The sequence below is a fragment of the Equus caballus genome, chromosome 3 (genome assembly GCF_041296265.1).
Source record: "Equus caballus isolate H_3958 breed thoroughbred chromosome 3, TB-T2T, whole genome shotgun sequence".
In the NCBI taxonomy this organism is placed as follows: domain Eukaryota; kingdom Metazoa; phylum Chordata; class Mammalia; order Perissodactyla; family Equidae; genus Equus; species Equus caballus.
Window position 1 is genome coordinate 42,030,147 of NC_091686.1, and position 20,069 is coordinate 42,050,215.

General features: G+C 46.4%; 2 long non-coding RNA genes across 10 annotated transcripts in view; one reads left to right on the plus strand and one right to left on the minus strand.

Moving 5' to 3' along the window:
* LOC138923429 (uncharacterized) overlaps nucleotides 1–20,069 on the plus strand; it is a 59,686-nt gene that overhangs the window by 25,291 nt on the left and 14,326 nt on the right. For 6 of the 9 annotated variants that reach the window (XR_011437016.1, XR_011437015.1, XR_011437018.1 and 3 more), the window contains 2 exons: nucleotides 12,552–12,707; nucleotides 13,955–14,080. This is a non-coding gene — a long non-coding RNA (uncharacterized lncRNA). Of the gene's footprint in view, nucleotides 1–12,551; nucleotides 12,708–13,954; nucleotides 14,081–18,552; nucleotides 18,603–20,069 lie in introns of all 9 variants that reach the window. The other 3 variants (XR_011437021.1, XR_011437022.1, XR_011437020.1) reach the window with 1 other exon arrangement.
* LOC138923430 (uncharacterized) lies at nucleotides 5,019–11,312 on the minus strand. The gene is made up of 4 exons (XR_011437023.1): nucleotides 11,084–11,312; nucleotides 10,292–10,337; nucleotides 9,645–9,705; nucleotides 5,019–9,366 (listed from the first exon to the last, which is right to left on the minus strand). It is a non-coding gene; the product is annotated as an uncharacterized lncRNA (long non-coding RNA).

A 20,069-nucleotide genomic window follows, 5' to 3' on the forward strand; every position in this document is an offset into this window, starting at 1 on the left:
CTGATATAGAGAGAAAGGGGAGGGAGGGAGCGGAGACAGAGACAAAATGGAGAGATATCGAAAATGGGTCAAAATACTAATGGGTACACCTGGATGAGGGGGGGGAGGTTGTTTACCATCCATGCAACTTTTCCACAAGTTTATCTTTAAATAAATACATTTTAGAAATGGACTGTTGGCTGTTGTCCCAAATTTTGCCTAACCTTTGAAATTTCTGGCTTTTATTCCCGCACCTGCCATCGCTAGCCTACCCAGACCCCAGAAGTGTGCAATGGTGACTTTAAAACAGTTGTCGCAGGTTCTGTCCCAGGCAAGAAACCCTGGATCCTCTTTGCACATTTAAAGTGTGCTAACATTTCAACAGGGTTTCACAAAATACTGGAAAAGAGCATCCCCCCCAAAATTTTTTTTAAAAATTATACATAATATAAAACAAGAACCAAAGGAAAGAACAAAATATTCAACATGTGTACAGCATGAAACCCCTAATTTCTTCCTTATCTGGTGCCACTGGGTCGTCCATCTTCTGGGGTTTTGTGGTGTGAGTTGGTTTGCCGACACTTCCTCTGCTCTGCTAGTCAGTTACCACTCCTGCACCGGATTTCCGTCTTCAAAAATTGTGTTGACATCTTTTGTCATATCTTCTCCCCTTCTTGTCATCCTCAAGGGCCTTGTTCTTTTTAAATCCTTTACTTGTTTTAGCAGCTTTATTGAAATATAGTTCACATACTATACAACTTACCCATTTCAAGTGTATAATTCCATGATTTTTAGTGTATTCACAGGTGGGTAACCATCACCACAGTCAATTTTAAAGCATTTTCATGACTTCAAAAAGAAACTTCATAACCTTTAGCTGTCATGCCCCTGTCCTCTCATCCCCCCAGCCCTAAGCAACCACTAGTCTACTTCCTCTCGCTCTAGATTTCCCTGTTCTGGACATTTCGTATGAATGGAATCATATGAGGTTATTTGTGACTGGCCTCTTTCACTTCTGCATAATGTTGTCAGGGTTTGTGCATATTGTAGCATGTATCAGTACTTTTTATTGCCAAAAAATATTACATTGTGTGGATATACCGTAATTTATTTACCCATTCGTCAGTTGATGGACGTTTAGGTTGTTTCCGTCTTTTGACCGTTATGAATAATACTGCTATGGACATTTGTGTACAAGTTCTTGTGTGGACATATGTTTTCATTTCTCTTGAGTGTATAGCTAGAAGTGGAATTTCTAGGTAATGTGGTAATTCTGTGTTTAATTTTTGAGGAACTGCCAGACGGTTTTCCAAAACAGCTGCACCATTTTTCATACGCACCAGCAGCATAGAAGGGTTTCAGTTTCTCGGCCTTCTAACACTTGCTATTATCTCACTTTTTGATTCTAGCCATCCTGTGTGTGAAGTGCTATCTCACAGTGGTTTTGATTTGCATTTCCCTGGTGGCTAATGATGTGGAGCATCTTTTCATGTAATATTTTACTTTTGGGGAAGGAGAGGAGATAAAAAAGTGTTTGATCTCCTGTCTTTAACTCATCATACAGTAGCTCGTTTTAAATGTATTACAGGAAAGAAACTTTCTTCTAAATATTTGAAAACACTTGCATGGTGATGTGAAGTCCTTATCACATGTACAGTTTTCTCCTTCTGTGCTATCTACGTGCTGCAGTCACTGTGTGACTCAGGGACTGCAACACCGTGCACTGCATTTGCTTAGGAAGATTCCTTTCTGCGTGGGGTGGAGGGAGGAGTTAACTCAGTGACTTCTCAGGCTTGACTACAGGGCTGAGCAGAACTGATGGCCAGAGCATCTGAAGCTCAGTGCGTTTCCTCCCCATGGCTCTGTCCATCTGTTTTGGGTCAGTGAGCTCCACAGGTAGTAAATGTCAAAGAAACGTGAGAGCTGTGACATGGGCACAAAGCATACACCTGAGAGACGGATGGCAGGATGTTCCCACGGGCTTTTGCCCCTTAACCGTAGTGTAGGAGACGGGCCATATCACACGTGCCAGATGATAACTGTGAAAGTGGGGTAAGGGGTACATGGGAAGTTCCACTGCTCTCGTGCATGTTTAAACATTTCTGTAATAGAAGCTTAAAATAATGAAAGAAGCTGGGTGCCTCCTAAAGAGAGGGAGGGGACGAGAGGATACCTGGCAAGGGGGCTCAGTCCGTCAAGACGAGGGTTTAGCTCTCTCTATAAGGACATTTCAGGAAGTGTAATCATTGAGGTTAGGAAGGAAACCTCTTTTCATATAACAGGAAAGAAGGAAAGGAGGAACGGGAAAAGGTTTTTGTGAAGCTTTATTGATGGAAAGTTCCTGTCTCATGACTTCTAGTTCCTCTGTGATCAGTGGTCCAGCACATCTACTGAGCAAATGGAGACAGCCTAAATTTGAGGAAAGTGAAGGAGATTTGAAATAAATTTGAGTGTCCCTGGAGAGAGAATGGAATAAGGAAACAGCGACCTAAGCTCCATTGTCTTGTTCTCATGTTAGTAAGCATGGGATAATTCTTTGTGGAATGAGTGAGTGATTCCCAGCTAGTGCTGGGGCTGAATTTACTGTGGCATCGGTAGACTCCATTGTGAGATTTAATCCAATAGTGATCAATTAGTTATAGGAAGGCATTTCTGGGAAAGGCAGAGAGATGGGATTTTGCCAGACAGGCAGGATTAAAAGGGATTGGATGGGGCCCATTAGTAGTGGAGCTTTTTAAATGTTGGTTAGCTGACAGACCATCGAGTCTACCCCGGAGAGGGAGGAAATGTAAACAAGAGCTTGACCGACAGACAAGGAGTAAGTGGAAAAATGAAGGGCCTGGAGTTGAAAAGTTAACAAGGGGCATATGAATCAGAAGAATGAGAGACGAGGCCAAGGGGTGGAATGTCCGACTGTAATAATCTGGATGGCTGAAGTCTTCCTGGTGATAAGCTCTGGAGTGTGGCAGTAACTACACTGGAATGGAAGGAAAGGACCCTAAGATGAGATGATGTAGAAACTGAGAGGCTGGTCTTTGGCTGGTCTATCCACATCGATGGTAGAGCCCTCCATGGCCTCCTCACCTCTTCAAGTCTCCTGCCCTGGGCCCCATCCCCCTCCCAGGACCTCCACAGAATCTGCATTCTTTCTTTGACCTCAAGTTTCAGACATTGTGGGTTCAATGGCATAACTCTGGACAAGAAGATACAAGTGTGGAGTGAGAGAGGCTGTAGTGGACACCGGTTTTGTTTTTGGTTTTTGTTTTAACACCTAGCATTCACAAGCCTTTCTGGGAAAACTACCTCCAGTGCCCTCTGGGATACTCACCCCATTTGTGTAGTGTGTGTGTGTGTGTGTGTGTGCGTGCGCGTGCGTGTTCGGTTTTGTTACAATAGTTACCATTATACTTGTATCTTTTCTAACGTCCTCAAATTCCTTTCCCTTACTCGGAGTCTTATTTCGTTTGTCACCTATATCTTGACCCCCTCTTATTACTTATAGAACAATCATTTTATTCTATTTTTCCCTTTTTCTCCTCCCTTCCATTTTTAAAATCATGTTGTTTTTAGAAAACAAAATTGGTATTTTATTTTTCCACCCTTGTAGCCATCTTTATTTTACTTAGACGTCTACAACTTAATGTATTTAACGCTCACCATCATAATGCTTTTTGAATTTTGCCCCAGTTGACACTCAGCCAATTTTTGAGTCCCAGTCTGTCTAAGTGGAGTTGCCTTTCCTCCAAACCCCTATTGTAAGGGTGGGTATGTGTGCAGTCCATGGTGAGACCCCCATATATCTGTAACCTGGTGCATAGTCTGGGACTCACCTCTGGTTCATGAGCTGCAGGTGTTCTGGGGGAGACCAGCCATGGCTCCACCAAGGCCGTGAATATCAGAGGCGGCACTTCCATCCCGATAGGTGAACTGTACACACTAAGGGCAAGATCTTGTATATTCCTATTAAGCATAGATGGAAGGAAGGCAGCAAGATCACCTTCCCCAAAGAGGGGGATGCCATGCCTGATGACCTCCCTGCAGATATTGTTTAGTATTCAAAGAACAGCCCAGTGCCTTTTTGGAATAAGGCATCAGTGTGCTGTGCAGTGCCTGGATCAGCCTCAAGGTGGTGATGCCTGGATCAGATTGAGGAGGGGGCGGGGGGAACAGGACAGGGTCACCATATGGATGATGAGGCATAAAGCTTTGTTCTACCAGCAAGGTCCTTCTTTCCCCTCTTCATTTTTTCTTCCCTCCTCGCTTACTCCAAGTCATCTTTTCCTTACTCTCAGCTTTATTTTATCCTGGGAGGTAGGTGGCTACCTGGTCAACATTGTTACTACTGGCAGCTGAGTGATGCTTTTGCTCTGCAACAAAATATCATTTGGCAGTCTGAAGAAATACCTACAGAGGGGAACCACTTCCCCCAGGTGCCTTTCCAGTAGGGAAACCTCAATGTAAAGTTTAAAGTATTCTTCCCTAACACATTAATATGACTCACATGACAGATTCTTAAGGAGTGTCTGTGCTGTTCTTACCCCCTCCCCCACCAGCCCAGGATCCACTGCAGCAATACCCTCCCCCACCCCCCAAATCCCATTCAGGGTTCACCCACCTGTGGGGTCCTCTGGTCACTGACCTCTAAATCATGATGAAGCCACTGCTTTTTCTTCATTGTTGTTTTATGAATTGCATACCTATTCTTGACCCTCTTCGGATAGAGAACACCTGTCTTCCCTACTCTCTGAAGGATGTAAAACATTCAGTGAGCGGAAGGTGTGAGCTGCTCTACACTTTCGTTAAGGCTAAGCGAAGAGGCAGGAGGCAGAGCCCACCTCCTCAACTTCATCAGGGAGGAAATGGGCTTTTGGGGGCACGTGATATCTCTTTGTCAACAAGAGCTCCAGAGCACTGGTGACCTTTTAGAAGCCAGAGGAAGCAATCAGTAAGAGCTGAACTCACTCCTCCTTTTCCCTAAGCACAAGCCCTGAGTTACCTGAAACCCATGCCCCCAACACAGGACACAGAAAAGACATCACTATTATTAGAGAATCATTTATTGGGGAGAATTAATATTCTCCACAAGAAGGAATTATTTTGCGGTGGGAAATTTTCCGCTCTCGAAACGCTAGAAAAGTGTTTTCTGTTGACATAGAGACGGATCCCTAAACATAGTGCCTTTAGCAGTGGTGAGAACAGCTGGAGGCCCCTGGGCCGGCTTGACGCCTGCAGGTGGAGCTTGGATGGGGCACATGCTCCCTGCGGGGCACAGATAAGGGACGCTTCTGATCCAATAGCTGATCTTTAAACGCCATGACTTTCTGAGGGTGTCTGTTCTGGTCTCTGATCCGTCTAGAACATGTAGGATAATTCTGGCCAGCAAAGACAACTTCTTGGTGGCAGGACTTGGTGCTTGGCACTTTACAGGAGGGAGCCCTGTAGTTGGAAGGATGCCCCTGGACGGGCTCTGCCTGGGCCTGCTCTTCTGCCTTCTGGTCAGTTTTCACAAACTTCCTCAGGGAAGGAAGGGGCTCTTGAGGGCGGGTGACCTCTGCTGCACACCGCTGCCCCAGTTTCTCCACTGGGAACTTCCCAGGGACTGTCCTGGTCTTCTGAGCTGTGGTGGTCCCAGTAATGGCAGCTCTCCCTTTAACCAGGCCTCTGCTCTGTGCAGATGATATGGGGCTGCCCTTTTCCTGGGGATGTTCTTGGTTTTTGCCTTTTGTCCCAGGACGAAGCCATTGAAAAATGTGGTTCATCTTTTTTCTGAACAGACTTTCAGGAGGAGGCTGTGCCTTCTGTGATGAGGTCTGGGAAGACTTGCTCCCAAGCGTCTCCTCTGATTCTGTGATCTGAGTAGGGAAACTCTTTCTTGTAGGTTGGCATGTCCCCAACCCTGCATCCCCTCCACCAAGCTCTTCTTTGCTGGTGCCCAGAGGGCTCACTCTCATTGTAGCTGGTGGGAATTTCTTATCCTCGTACCTCTTTCGGTCTTTCTTAGGGACCCAAGGCTCCTGCCGCTGCTGCCTGCTGATCCCAGTGTCCTCCAGATGGACATGCAGCACCTGGGAAGCTCCCATGTCCCCACTGGAGACACCGTGGGCATGAGTCAGTGAGGCCTTGTAAGTCAAGCTCTCTGAGGAAGGGGACCTGTCAGTGTGTTGGCCTTGGACCTGGCTCTGATTCCTCTTCTCTAGTTTCGACTTTAATTCCCTAAACAGATGTTCCTTAAGATCCGATGACTTCGGGTCTTGGGGAACTTGTCTTTTTGGTGCAGGGCTTTCAATGGTCCCAGTAATTTCTATTTTACTGTGATTCTCACGTATCCTTTGGGAGCTTCCTGGCTTGCTGGTTGTCAACACATTACCAGTTTTTGACTGCAGAGCGTTGAGCTCCTTGGCCCTGAATATGTCCCTGGCCGTGCTGTGCACGGAAAAGGGTTCCGACTTCATCTTTTTGTCCTGTCGCCCTTCTCTTCTATCACTGGGACTCACTCTCTCATCCTTTGTCTCATGTTTGGCACCAGCTTGCCTTGCAGGCAGCTCTGGGGGGCATCTGTTGCCTAGCTGAGTAAATTTCTGACTCGCTTTGCCTGTGATGCCACATGTGACAGGCAGATGAGTCTGTCTGGCACCCTTACTCCTCTGAACAACCTCTGCAATCTCTTGGTTGATACCAGAGGGTGATTGCCTCGGCACCCCTTGTCCTTCCCTGCCCATAGGTGAAGTAGCAGGGCAAAGACGATCCAGGACCAGGGCTGAATTTGTTGTTTCCGCTTTTTCTTGAAGAACAGATTTAGAGCTTCCTCTATGGGGCTCGAAGCCCTCGGATTTGGAGTCCACTTCCAAAGTTGGGTTATTTGAGGGGGGACAGTAGAAATAGGTCAAGGACTGGGATGCAGCATCTTCCAATTTAAACGCCTGTATGGATTCAAGGACCCTGCAGGGAAGGCCCCACTCCATTCTCATACGAAAGCTTTTAATATGGGTTTCCATCATCTGTTGTGCACTGGAATCAATGAAGCAAAGCTCCTGGAAGGTATTCAGGGAGGAGTCCCCACCCACTGAAGGTGGCAAACTCCTCTGTGTTATTTGGGTGCGGGATTTGTCAGAAAGCAGCAATGTCTGCTTGCTAGCATGCCATGAACTGCGCACCGTCCCAGGGAGCCGAGCCTCACTGATTTCCTCAAACTTCTTGCTCAAATGTGCTTTCAGGACATTTTCAAGTTGTTTCTGATCTAGACTTTCCTCCAAGGCCCTTGAATTTTTCCCTGACAGACTTGCCAAGTGACTATTTAGGTCTTTCTCAGAGTCATATGCCGGATCCTTATCTGAAGAGCTCTCTGGGTCACTCAACAGATGAGCTTTTGGGCCGTTCTCTGGGCTGTGCCCCCGATCCTTCCCCATCTCCTTCTCTACCTGAAGCAGTTCTGAACCCCTCTCATGGAAGCTTTTGGATTGGCTCAATCCAACATTTAGATCTTTGTTCACCGAGATCCGTGAGAGTCCACGATTGCTCTCTGACTTAGCTATCTCTGAGAAATCTCTTGGAGGCATCATCAGTGACAGACACTCACAGATCCTGTGGGGCAGGCCCCACCGGTGTTGGATGAGCCTCTTTCGAAGGTGATGTTCCAGTTTCTTCCTCAGCTCATCACTGAGAGGAAACTCTACGGGAAGGATGGAGATGGGGGCATGGGCCTGGGAGGCCTGATGGTAAGGAAAGTTGGGAGCTGAAGAACAAAATTCTTCCTGAGATCTTTGGACTACAGAGGGGGAACCCCACAAACTTTCCTGTTGCTTCTGCAACACTTTCCATTCCAGTTGTTGAATTTCAGATGAGGTGAGAGACTCTGATTCATCCTGGGGTCTATGGTGACACACCCTACAGATCCTTATCTGGGGTAGAGGACCAGATGGTAGGATTGGGAGTGGGGATTTAAGGTGGGCCTGGGACTTGACCTGAGTGAGAGGTAGGGGCTGGGATTGGGGCAGGGTTTGAGGCAAGTGTTGGGGCTGGATCTCATGCAAGGATGGAGGTGGGCGATGGAGAGGTACTGGGGATTCTTGGCCCGTGGAGGCATTTGGGATGGTATTGAAAAGGAAGATTGTGGTGCAGTCACTTGAGTCACGGATAGCAGAGGGCAAGGACTCGCTGTGCAGAGATGGAAGACCCCAGAAGAGCTGCATACATTTTTCCTGTAAATGGTCCTCCAAGATTTTAGGATATGGGGGCTGCTCATGCCTGTGCAGCTCCTTTGGTTTGCCTGCACTGCTCCAAAAAGGAAGGGAGAATGCTGAGTCACACTCATCAGCATTTGACTCTAACGTATTCCCCGAAGGATTTAGTTGGTGGCCTGGCCTAAGTTTTTTTGGAAAAGAACCCTTCTCCTTCTCCTTTTCTTTCCACATCAGGAAATCACTCCTCTTTCGGACTTGTCTCTCCAGGAGTGCCAGGACATGAGGGCTGAGAAATGAGAGGTTACCAGGCTCTATAAGGTTAGCTGTAGGGTGTCTCTCCAGAGAGGACTCTGAAGAATGGAGGGCAAGAAACTCTCGATTAAAATCACATGGTGCCAAGGTGGAAGGTGCTAAGAACAAGTCTTTGGCACAAGCTTGCCACCAGGATAATTCTGAAATTGACAGGCTTGAATGGTCAGTGCCTCTGACTGTTGGGACATAAGTGGACAACCCACCAGGGCTATCTGGAGATGAGTTCTCTGGAACAGACTTCAATAAGATGGAAACCGATTTAGATTGAGTCACAGTTAAAGGGTGGTCTGTCGGTGGTGAGACAGACAGGCTTGGTGGTGTGTGATGACAAGCCAGTGAATCATTGGGATTGATTATCTGGGACAAATTTGGTAAGGGGTTAATATCTTGGGAAAGGGTGCGGTCAAGAGAGAAGATCGTATTCAGAGACAGAGTGGCCTCTGGTTGGAGAATAGGACCCGTTGCCTGGGTGTCATGTGGTGGCAGAGGGGGAAGGGCAAGGGGTTGGGGTGGGGAACGGTCTGCTGGGAATTTGGACTCCAAGGGAGGAAAAGGCTCTGGTGGCATAGAGTGACCCGGTGGTGAGGGTGAAAGAAAGTCAGCTAAGGGTGTCATTGGGTTAGGTGAGAGGACGGAGGGGTGCGGTGGGGAAGGGTCAGGTGGAGGGGATGGTGTTAGGTCTCCTGGAGGGACTTCTGAGAAGGCAGTGGACAGAGTGAATGATGACTCAGTCCCAGAAGCTGTGGAAGCCATAGAGGACACAGAGGCGGTATCATCTTCCAGGTCCTCCAGGAGCCGATTGATCTCAGCAGTTGTGCTATTACACACCTCACAGGAGGGGTCTGGGCATAATAGTTGACGAAAGCGGGTGGTATCGAGAGGCCGGCCTAGGGGCCTGCAGGAGACAGGAAGTAGAAAACTGTAGCCAGGACCAGAACAAGGAAAGGAGGACCTGCTGGCCTGTCAGGGGAGGGGCCACCTGAAGCCTGCTGCCCCTTCACAATGCCCCACGTCTATGACTTCACCATACACTCAGCAGCCCTCACCCCAAGGCCTTCATTCACATACCCGTTCCTATGGCAAACCCCTCCCATGACTACTGCAGGCTGTACTGAATCCCTGGAATTGCAGAGAACATGTTAAAGAGGGATCAGGAAAGAAAAGACTAGTCACCTTTTCAGAATAGAAATTAGCCTCCTTTTCTCCTCTGTTTCCCTCTGGTAATTTCTCCAGCCTGGGAAACCAGAAGAGTGAATTACATGTAATAAAGGTAGAAGCATAGGTGTTACACAGGAGTCCCTTTATGGGAGACCCTTGGGATATTAACGGGCTATTAACTCTGAAAGCCCCAAGAATCAGTAGATGTGGTCAAACGGTCAATGATAATATTAATAAGGTTCACATGTGTTTGTTGCTTCATTTATAAAGTACTGTCGCATACATATATGTTCAAACCACCATGTGAGGAACATAGGTCAATGGTTACCTCGAGGAGTCTGATCATCCAGGAAGTCAACGTAGTTTCTACAAGGTCAGGAGACAGAAGTTCTGACTCTTGACGTCTCCCACGGCCACCCACTGGGCAACACCCATTGTCCAGGCCCATCACTGCTTCATTCCCAGAGCTGGGCAGAGCAGGAATCTGAGAAATGTCTCGGGTTCTGACTACCTTCCCATGAGCCTTTCCTCTGAGGCCTCTATCTTCTGAGAGGGACTCTATCTAGCGACTGACATCCTCGGAGACCATGGACCTGGGACCTCATGGAGAGGACAGGAAGGGTCACCCTTGGAGAGCTCAGGTGGGATAGGTGGAACCTTACCACTTGGTGTTCCACCTTTTCTTCTCCTCTTGGCTCTGCCCTGACGCTGAGAACAAAAAGAAAAGAATGAGGAGCGAGGACTTAGTTGGCTTGCTCCTCTCTCTAGGAAACTCAGATATTCATCCAAGATTAATGTCACTCTCCATTTTTATTACTAGCACTTTGTGTTCTTTCCCTTTCTGAATTTCTAAAGGTGATAAGATACTTTCAATTTTTCCTTCTTTGACAAACTCGAAGGAGGATTTTTGGCTGGAGTCCACGCTTGATGTTCTCAGTCAGAAGTCCTCTGCTCAAGGAGGGCATAGACTCTGAGGCCCACAGTCACATCTGTGCTTCCTCAGATAGGCCCCTGTATCCTAGGACAGAGCTCACACTCCAGTGTCTGCTCAGAGGCTCAGCCCTGCTCTCCTGATCTGCCCAACACAAAGGACGGTTTGGTCGAATGACGCCCGACATGGGAATGTGACTCATGATCCAGTGTTGGGAACAGTGTTCTCCTACACAGATCCCAAACTCTCTAAATAATCTAATGCAGGGCCGTGAAATCAGTGATGGGATTTTATCCAGGACTCCTCCACCACACCCAGATGGTCTGTGAGTTTTAAATGGGAAACAGTCCCAGCTGAACCCCTAGTCCTGCCTGGCCTATTCCCCTAGAAGGATGATGTTCTATCCTCTATTCAGACTTGCCATCTTAGGAGTCTCTCTGGACCAACTCATTTAAAAATGTGGGACTAGAAATGGAAACAACAATAAAAAATCCCTGTTGGTGGCTTGCCCAGGGATCCTTACCTTTTGGTAGATTTTGGTTTTCCAGAAGGTTAGTAAAGATGGAATCCCCACCAGGAAGCACAGGAACAGAAGAAGCAACCACAACCCACACACGATGGTGAGGTTTTGGTCACTATCTAAGAATGTTGAGCAGATGCTCAAAAACAACTCAATATGGCTATTCAGAAATGAGAGAACATTCCATTGACTGAACTCCATTTTCTGAATCGCAAGGCTGCCTGAGGCAACTGAGCTCTGAAAGTGTCCACACTTGCCTATAATCCCAGGCCTGCATCACAGAGCACTGAAGAGTCACAAAGGGTTTCAGAGGGTGGGGGAAGGGACATGCAGAGGGTGTGCCCATGGCCCCTTCCCCCCACCAGCCCAGCTGATCTCTCCATCCATCCTGGGCCCTCCAGGTCCCTCTGCCCTACCCTGCCATCCTATTTTCCAACTCTGTCCGTTCATCATATCATACAATTACATTAATGGAATTTTCTGCCTGTTCCACCTGTACTCCAGATATTACCCGGGCCCCCTTTACTGTTTGGAGAGCTTGACTTTGGTTTCACCAATTCCACTGCCTCGAAGTCTGAAATGCTCCCTGGAATTTTTGCTAGTACCCAGACATTTACACTCAGAATCATATATGTCCTCAAATCCATCTTTCCTTTAGAATGTTTTTGCCTTACATGAACCCTGATATAGAACTTAAAGTTCTTTACTCATTTGGTTTTGTGAATGTTGAATAACAAATTTTAGTTTTTTGCTTCAGTCAGCCTTTACCGTCTTCAGCCAGTGGGGCTGACTCAAATAATTGAAATGAATGATTCATTATTCAACATTCACAAGACTAAAATCAGTACAGGCATACCTCACTTAATGAAAGGGACATGTTTTGAGAAATGCATCATTAGGCACTTTCACTGTTGTGTGAACATCACACAGTGTACTTACACAAACCTAAGTGGTAGAGCCTACTACACACCCAGGCTATGTGGTGCTACCCGTATGGGACCACTGTCATATATGTGGTCCATTAGTGACCGAAACATCGTTAATATTGTTACATGGTGCGTGACTGTGGTGGATGACAATGACAAAATGGAGTACCATTTTCAAGGCTTCTAAAATGGAGCTGGGAGGCCATTAAGGAAGTGGGGCTTATGCTTGTACACCACATCCACCACCAGATGTTAACTGAACTTTTGAGCTTTACCTGACAGCAGAGGTCACATCTTGAAGTGTTTCCTCATTCCAAGAAGGGACAGTCTGCCTAGGACCAACTATGTTCTGGCAAGCCAGCTTACCCCATGCCAGAACCAGTCATTAACTGTTCACTGTAGGCCTTTGTAAGCCTGTGTCCTTTCCTTTTATCTACCCCTGCCTCCTTTGTCTTCCTAGGAGCACATTTGAGCTTCTACTCGAATCTACATCTCCTGAATTGCAATTCTTGAGACCCCAAATAAACTTTTTGGTTCTTTTGCAGTTTATGCCTCTTATTTGCTGACTTTACATGGTGACAGAAGTGGGATCCCTAGCTACTGACCTTCAATTCTGGTGCCACTTCACAGACACAAGCAAGGTGCCTGCAAAGAATCTTTTGTGCTCTGTCGTCTCCTCCTGGTGGCTCTGGTTCCTGGTGGTAAGTCCTCCTGGGCCTGGACCTCCCATTTTTGGTAGAGGTCCAGACTCTTTATGTAGGCGTCCTTTGATACTGGTTCTGGCCATCCTTCCATTGTCAGCTTTGTTAGAAACTTCTGTTTCTTTCACTCCTTTTTTGGGCCTTTGATCCTTTGGTAAGTTCATACAAATGAGAAATCCATTTTCTAAGAGGACCACCAAAGAACAGCCCCACTCTGGGACTCCTGCTGGTTTTGTCTTTAAAGAATACAGACCTTCTACATGTAGATTTTTGTCCCACTGGGCTCAGATTACTCAGGGTGGTTTAAGGCTTCACTGGCCTAAATGGGGCTCCTTTGAAATTCCTAAATTGGTTTATCTGTGCACTCAATTGGAAAAAGCCTATCAAACCAAACAAATAAAATGGGAAACTTTTTAAAATTGGTATCTTGAGGCCTCTAAATGAAACACTGAAAAGGACACTTCCTTGCAAGCCATAACAATGTCATAACTAAGAATTTCAAATGATTAAATGTAAATGCCATCGATAAAAGAATATTAACTCCTCCTGTATTCGTCAGGGTTCTCTGGAGAACCAAGGAGATTATCTATATATATATAATATATATTAATATTGATATATAATAGAATATATAATCCATTGTATCTATATTTAAATTCATTTATTTAGTTCTATAAATTACATATATACACATAAAATTTATATATAAAAGAAACTTTGGCCTCGCCCCTAACTGCCTAAAAGAATTTAAGACAGAAGGCCTGTTCCAGGAAGGAGCTGTCAACGTAGGGAACTCTAGATGTGGTAGAGAAGAAGGTACCTAGCCGGGCCCATTTTACACAAGTTCTCTCTCATTTGTTTAGAGATGGCCCAGCAAACATTTGGTTTTCTGTCTCCTTGTGAATTGGCTTCCTCCTCTTTGAAGTCCCAAACCATGACCCCCAACCCCGCGCCTTTGTAAAATATCTAAACCCTAACCATAGGCCTGGCAGACACGCTGTTGACTGAGCAGCAGCATGAAGACCAGGGTCAACCTGATGACATTGTGGGTGGGACTACTGGCTGTTTGTCCACATCCTTGTCCTGGGTGCCCAGGAAGGCAGTCACCCAGCAACTTGCAGTGAGGTGTGGCGTGTGACTATGTTTCAGCCAATGCAATGGGAGTGGAAGTGGTGTGTGCCATTTCCAGGTTGGAACTTTTGAAAGCAGGTGTGTCTTCTCCGTGTTCCTTCTTTCTCCTTGTGCAGATTGGTTGCAGACAATGATACAGGCGTCAGGAATGGCAGAGCCAAGAGACGGGAATTCATGGGTGACTGACAGACCCTGTGGAAGAGAACCACCTGCCCAACGCGAAACCCACCTTGGCCTGTAAGGTAATCACACATAAATTTCTACTCTCTGGTTATTCTTTTTCGGGATCTGCTTGTTATTTTCTTAACTATTATGGACATATTTCAAATATGCAGAAGAGTACATAGTATGACCTCTATCTCCGGCCCCAATACCCAGAAAGAACAGACGTTCACTTCTGCCCTATTTGCTTCCGATGTTGCATTCATTTGCTGGGGCTGCCATGACAAAATACCACACGTAGGGTGGCTTAAACAATAGAAATTTATTTTCTCACGGTTCTGGAGGCTGAAGTTCAAGATCCAGGCGTTGGCCGGTTTAGTCTCTTCTGAGGCCTCTCTCCCCGGCCGTTTCTCCCTGTGTCCTCACATGGTCTTCCCTCTGTGTGTGTCTGAGTTCTAATCTTCTCTTCTTACGTGACTATCAGTCACATTGGATTGGAGCCTACCCATGTGACCTCACTTTACCTTAATTACCTCTTTAGAGGCCCTCTCTCTAAATACCGCCCTATTTTGAGGTCCTGGAGTTAGGACTCCAGCATATGAATTTTCAGGGACATGATTCAGCCCACAACGATATCTCTGTTTTTAAGAAGCAAAATGTTGCCGTCACACCTAAAATTCACATTTCCATCCCGTTCTCCTCCCTCCCTCATCGTAGGTATCAATATCCTAAAATTAATTACATTCTTTATGATTCCAAGAATATCCATGTGCATGGCTCCATTAACAAAAGATTACATTTTTATGCATAGTCAAGACATACATGTGTATGTCTCCGTTAACAAATTCTTACATTGTTATGCACTTAAAAAATGTACAGGAACAGCATCACACTGCACATGTCCTTCTTTGATTGGCTTTGGGCTATAAATGGGGAAGGAAAAACAGCAGCTGAGGGTAAGAGAATAAATAAACGGCTTATGCATAAAAACCCAAAAGGACAGATTTCCAAGAACGTCCTGGTTGGTGACCATGTGGAGGTTCTGGGAGAGTGGTTACCTGGAGAGGGCGTGGAAGCTCAGTGCCCTTTCCCCATGTCTTGCCCTATGCGTCTGTTCCATCGAGCTATTCCCGAGTCATATCCTTTTCTAATAAACAGGTAATCTAGTAAGTAAGAGGTTTCTCTGAGTTCTGTGAGCCGCCCTAGCAAATTCGTCGAACCAGAGCAGAGAGTCTTGGGAACCTCTTACTGACAGCCAGTTGCTCAGAAGCGTAGGCGACAACCCAGACTTGCTATTGGCACCTGCAGTGGGGGCAGTCTTGGGGGACTGAACCCTTAACCTGTGGGGTGTGATGCTGTCTCTGGGTATATAGTGTCAGAATCGAGTTGAATTGTAGGACACCCAGCTGGTGTCCCAAGAATTGCTTGTTGGTGGGGGGACTCCCCCGACCCCCAACCCCACACACATTGGAATTGGTACCAGAACCTAGGAACAAACTGTGAAAGATAAGCGTCTTAGCTTGGGTTCCCATAACAAAATGCCATAGCGTGGGTGACTTAAACAACAGAAATTTATTTTCTCACCATTCTGGGGGCTGGAAGCCTGAGAGCAGGATGCCAGCATGGTCAGGTTCTGGCGAGGGCTCTCTCCTCAGCTTGCATAAGGTCCCCTTCTCACTGAGTCCTCAGATGGCGGGGTGTGTGTATGCGTGTGAAGAAACAGAAAGAGAGATCTCTTCCACTTCTGATGAGGCCACAGTCCTATCTGATTTAGGTTCCACCATTATGACTTCATTTTCACCATAATTACTTCCTAAAGACCTTGTGTCTGGACATGGTCACAAGGGGGGCCAGGGCTTCCATATATGAATGGTGGGGAGAGAGAATTCAGTCCATAGCAATAAATAAAGAGCAAATAAATAGAAACAAAGGTTTGGCATTTCTCTTTCTCTTTTCCTTTCTTCCTGACTTTACTGTCTTGCTCTTTGTCTAGCTTCTTGAACAAGTAGCTCATTGGTTTCTAATTTTTCTTTTTAGATACGTATGTTGAAGCTATCTTTCTTCTAAGTATTGTTTAATTCCATCCACCAGATTTTGTCATGTAGTGCTTTCAGCTATAAATATTTCCTGAGTTCCATATGAGATCCCTTTCAATGCAAGGTTCTATAAGTTCCCAGCCATTATTATTATTTTCTCATCTGTCGCTCCTTTTACAAGTATGTAATGTTCCTCCTTGTCACCATGTTGGTTTTGTCTGGAGCTTTACCTCCAGATTTCTATAGATATTCTTTTTTATTGACAGGTAAAGGACAAAATGAGGAAATATTTTTGCTATATATAAGCATGGTATCTGTCTACACTCCTGGGACAGTGTAGACTTCTAATCTGTCACTTATCCACCTTTGTGAAAAGGAATTCTAATATTGGCTCACTGAAGTCATTTTGGTCAACAGCACAGGAAATTGGTAATATGTATGTGTGGGGACCTGGAAATGGCCACCCCAAGATATGTCTCTTTGGCATCAGGATTATTTGAGGCTGATTGCTTTTGATAAACTGGGACAGGGAAGGAGGAATGGAACTTGCCCTTTGTTAGGGCACATTTACATTTGTAAGGTAAATCTCTATCTGTAAAAGTTGCTTCCCTCTCTGTACCAGGAAGAAGAAAGGAGATGACCTTCTCTCTAAAAACTCTTAATCAATACCAAAGGCAAGGACTTAAATCCGCATTTTATTGTGCTAGTCTGGTAACCTCCTGTAACTGACTTTCCTCCCCCTCCCAACGTTGGCATTTCTTAAGGATTAAGCATCTTTCCTTAGGCTAGGAACTGATTGCTGAGCTCACCTGTGACCGCCCAGCTCCAGACAATCGACTTGAGTCCTGCTATGCCCACTGAGATAGCAGACCCACTACCTGCTGTGTCCATCAAGTGCCGACAGGGCAATCTTGTGACTATTGTGGGAGGGACATTTCAATCACTTGTGAAACACCCCATTTGGCGGTATATAACCACTATGTGCACCCCACTTCTTTGGTGCCCTTTCTTCCTTCAGGAAGAAAGGCACCGGGCCACGGTTCCTCATAAAGCTTTGTTTAATTTTCTCTTGCTATTCTGTCTCATGTGAATTTAATTCGTTCTCCAGCCAGACAAACCCACATTTGGGAAGAGGAAATGTCTTCCTCCCCTACATATGTTTTCATCAGTCAGATAGTCCATGTTGTGCTGTATTCACAACAAACTCATAAGTCTCAGCTAAAAATAACCAAGGTTTATTTCTCGAACATGCTCCATGTCATCAGGGGCTGGCTCTGTATTATCCTTGCTCACTCTGGAGGATTGAGTAGATGGCAGCTAAAAGATGCTCGATCCAACTTCTTGCACAACTGCCAGGCAGGAAAAACACACTCCTACTGTTTGCCAAAGGTTTGTCTGGAAGAGACAGCCTCATTTTTGCTCAAGTTTCATTTGCCAAAGGCTCACAAAGTCACATTTGACTTTAAGGGGCCAAGAAGATACATCCCTTCTGTGTGCCAGAGAAGAGCCGACAATATTTGGTGAACGGCAGTAATAATAACTATACACTGTGCTCTATTGTGTCTTCCAAAGCTTATTTTTGCTTTTTGTTTGTTGATTTTTTCAAAAATTCCCTTCAGTTATGTGAGTTACCGTAAATCCTTCTAGTCAATTTCTTCAATAAGAAAACTGAAGTTAGCCAGAGTTAGCTTCTTTTGCTTAAAAAAAAAAACCGATCTAACGCATTAGACTTTGCGTTATAAATGTTACTGAGCAGCTTAGGAAAATGAACTTCAGTTTACACCTTGGGCTGGTTTTCAAGAAAGGGTACACACCGATTTTTGAAGGATAAGGTTTTAATAGGAAAAGAAGCAGGGCATGGCATGAGCCAATATTTAGATCCGAATAATTATTGGTGACTGCAGCATGTCAGGCAGGGAGCCAGCTGTTTTTGCATATGCTCTCTAAGTCAATTTTAATTCTTTATAAGAACAATATGAGGTGAATCTTACTATTCATCACTTATATATGCAGAAACTGAAGGTCAGGGAGGTGAAATGACCTGTGCAAAAGTCACTTAACTAGCAAATGATGGCTTTGTTTCAACTCCATCATCTGATCAGGCAGAGGTGAAAGAGAAGAATGCAATGTGTGTTTTTGGGTAGTGGGTACTGTTTGATTTGGCAGGACTGTGGGATACATGAAAGGCGGAGGGGCCCTTGAGTGCTAAGGCAGAGAGTTGGAGTCTATCAGGTAGGCAGTGAGAGGAAGGTTTCCGCATCAGAGAGGGCACTGGTGGAGCCATGCCTCAGAAACATTGATCTGCTATTGTCCTCTACGATGAAGAGAAATGAGGCACGCTGGAGGCCTGGAGACCAGTTGGAGGAGCATTGTAAAAACTCACATAGGCCTGAATGGGCATGGGTGTTGGCAATGGAAAAAGAAAAAAGTATTCTATCGAGTCTCCAGACGCCCAGGGAATTGCTGAACGAAGTCTGAGTTCTCCCTATGTAGATAGCTCATACTTTTCATTATAGGTTTCTCAAGAACTTGCTCCCAGAAAAAACCTGGATGGAGAACAAAACAGGTAAGTGCCCGAGTGAGAAATCTACAAAGCTCCTCTCCCCCAAAATCACCTCTTCCCCATCTGGCATGTCTGGTTCTGGCATGTCTTGCAGGTGGTCAGTCATGTCCATCACCTGGTTTCGGTGTGTGCGACACCTGTATCTGCTGTATCCGGCAGGTGGTTCTCACAAGACTTGTAGGTGGTTCAGACGTGTCCAGAAGGTGGTTCTGGTGTGTCGGGCACCTGGTTACAGTGTGCCTGGCATGTGGTTCAGGATTCTCCATCTAGTGGTTCAGGCTGGTCTAACAGGTGGTTCAGGTGTGTCCAGCCGCTGTTTCAGCTGTTTCTGGAACCTGGTTCTGGCCTGTGCTGGACCTGTTTCTGGTGTATCCATCATATGGATCTGGCATGTCCAGCACAGTGTTTGGGCGTGTTCAGCAGGTGGCTTCAGCATACTGGGCGCCTGGTTCCATCGTATCTGACCATTGGTTCCGTGGTGTCTGGCAGGTAGTTCCTGTGTGTCTGGCATATGGTTCCAGTATGTTCTGAAGGTGGTTCCGGCGTGTCCGACTGGTGGCTACCATGTGTCCGGAACCTGATTCCTTCGTGTGTGGTTGGTGCGTTCAATGTGTCCAGGTGTTGGTTCCGGCGTGTTTGACAGTTGGTTCCCGCATGCCTGGCGGGGGATTCCAGGCTGTCTGGCAGGTTGCTCTGGCGTTTTCTGGAAATTGGTTCTGGCGTATCCAGGACCTGGTTCCGGTTTATCCAGCAGGTGATTTTGGCATGTCCGGCAGGTTGTGCTGGCGTGTTAGGCTGGTGGTTCCGGCTTGTCTGGCAGGTGTTTGTGGCATGGCCAGCACCTGGTTCTGGCGTATTCAGGAGGTGGTTTCAGTGTATCTGGCACATGGTCTCGGCATATCCAACAGGTGGTTGCGAAGTGTGTGACAGGTGGTTCCTGTGTGTCTGGCATGTGGTTCTGGTACGTTCGGAAGATGGTTCCAGCATGTCCTTTGGGTGCTTCTGGCATGTCTGCAAGGTGGTTCTGGCGTGTCAGTGTCATGGTTCCAGTGTGTCCGGCGGGTGGTTCCAGGTGGTTCTGGCGTGTCTGGTGGGTGTTTCTGGTGTGTATGGCGGGTCATTCAGGCATGTCTGTATGGTGGTTCCAGAGTGTGCGGCAGGTGCTTCTGGCATGTCTGTTGGCTTTTTCTGGCTTCTAAGGGGCCTGGTTCCAGTGTATCCGGCAGGTGATTTTAGCTTGTCCAGAAGGTGGTTCCGGCGAGTGAAGCAGGTGGTTCAGGAGTGTCCAGCAGGTGGTTCATGTCTGTCAGTGATGTGGTTCCGGCATTTCCAGCACATGGTTCTGGCACTCTGAGAGATGGTTCTTTCACGCCCGTCATGTGATTCTGGAGTGTCCATCAAGTGCTTCTTGTGTATCCAGCAGGTGATTTTGACATTTGAGTCAGATGGTTCTGGTGTGTCCTGCAGGTG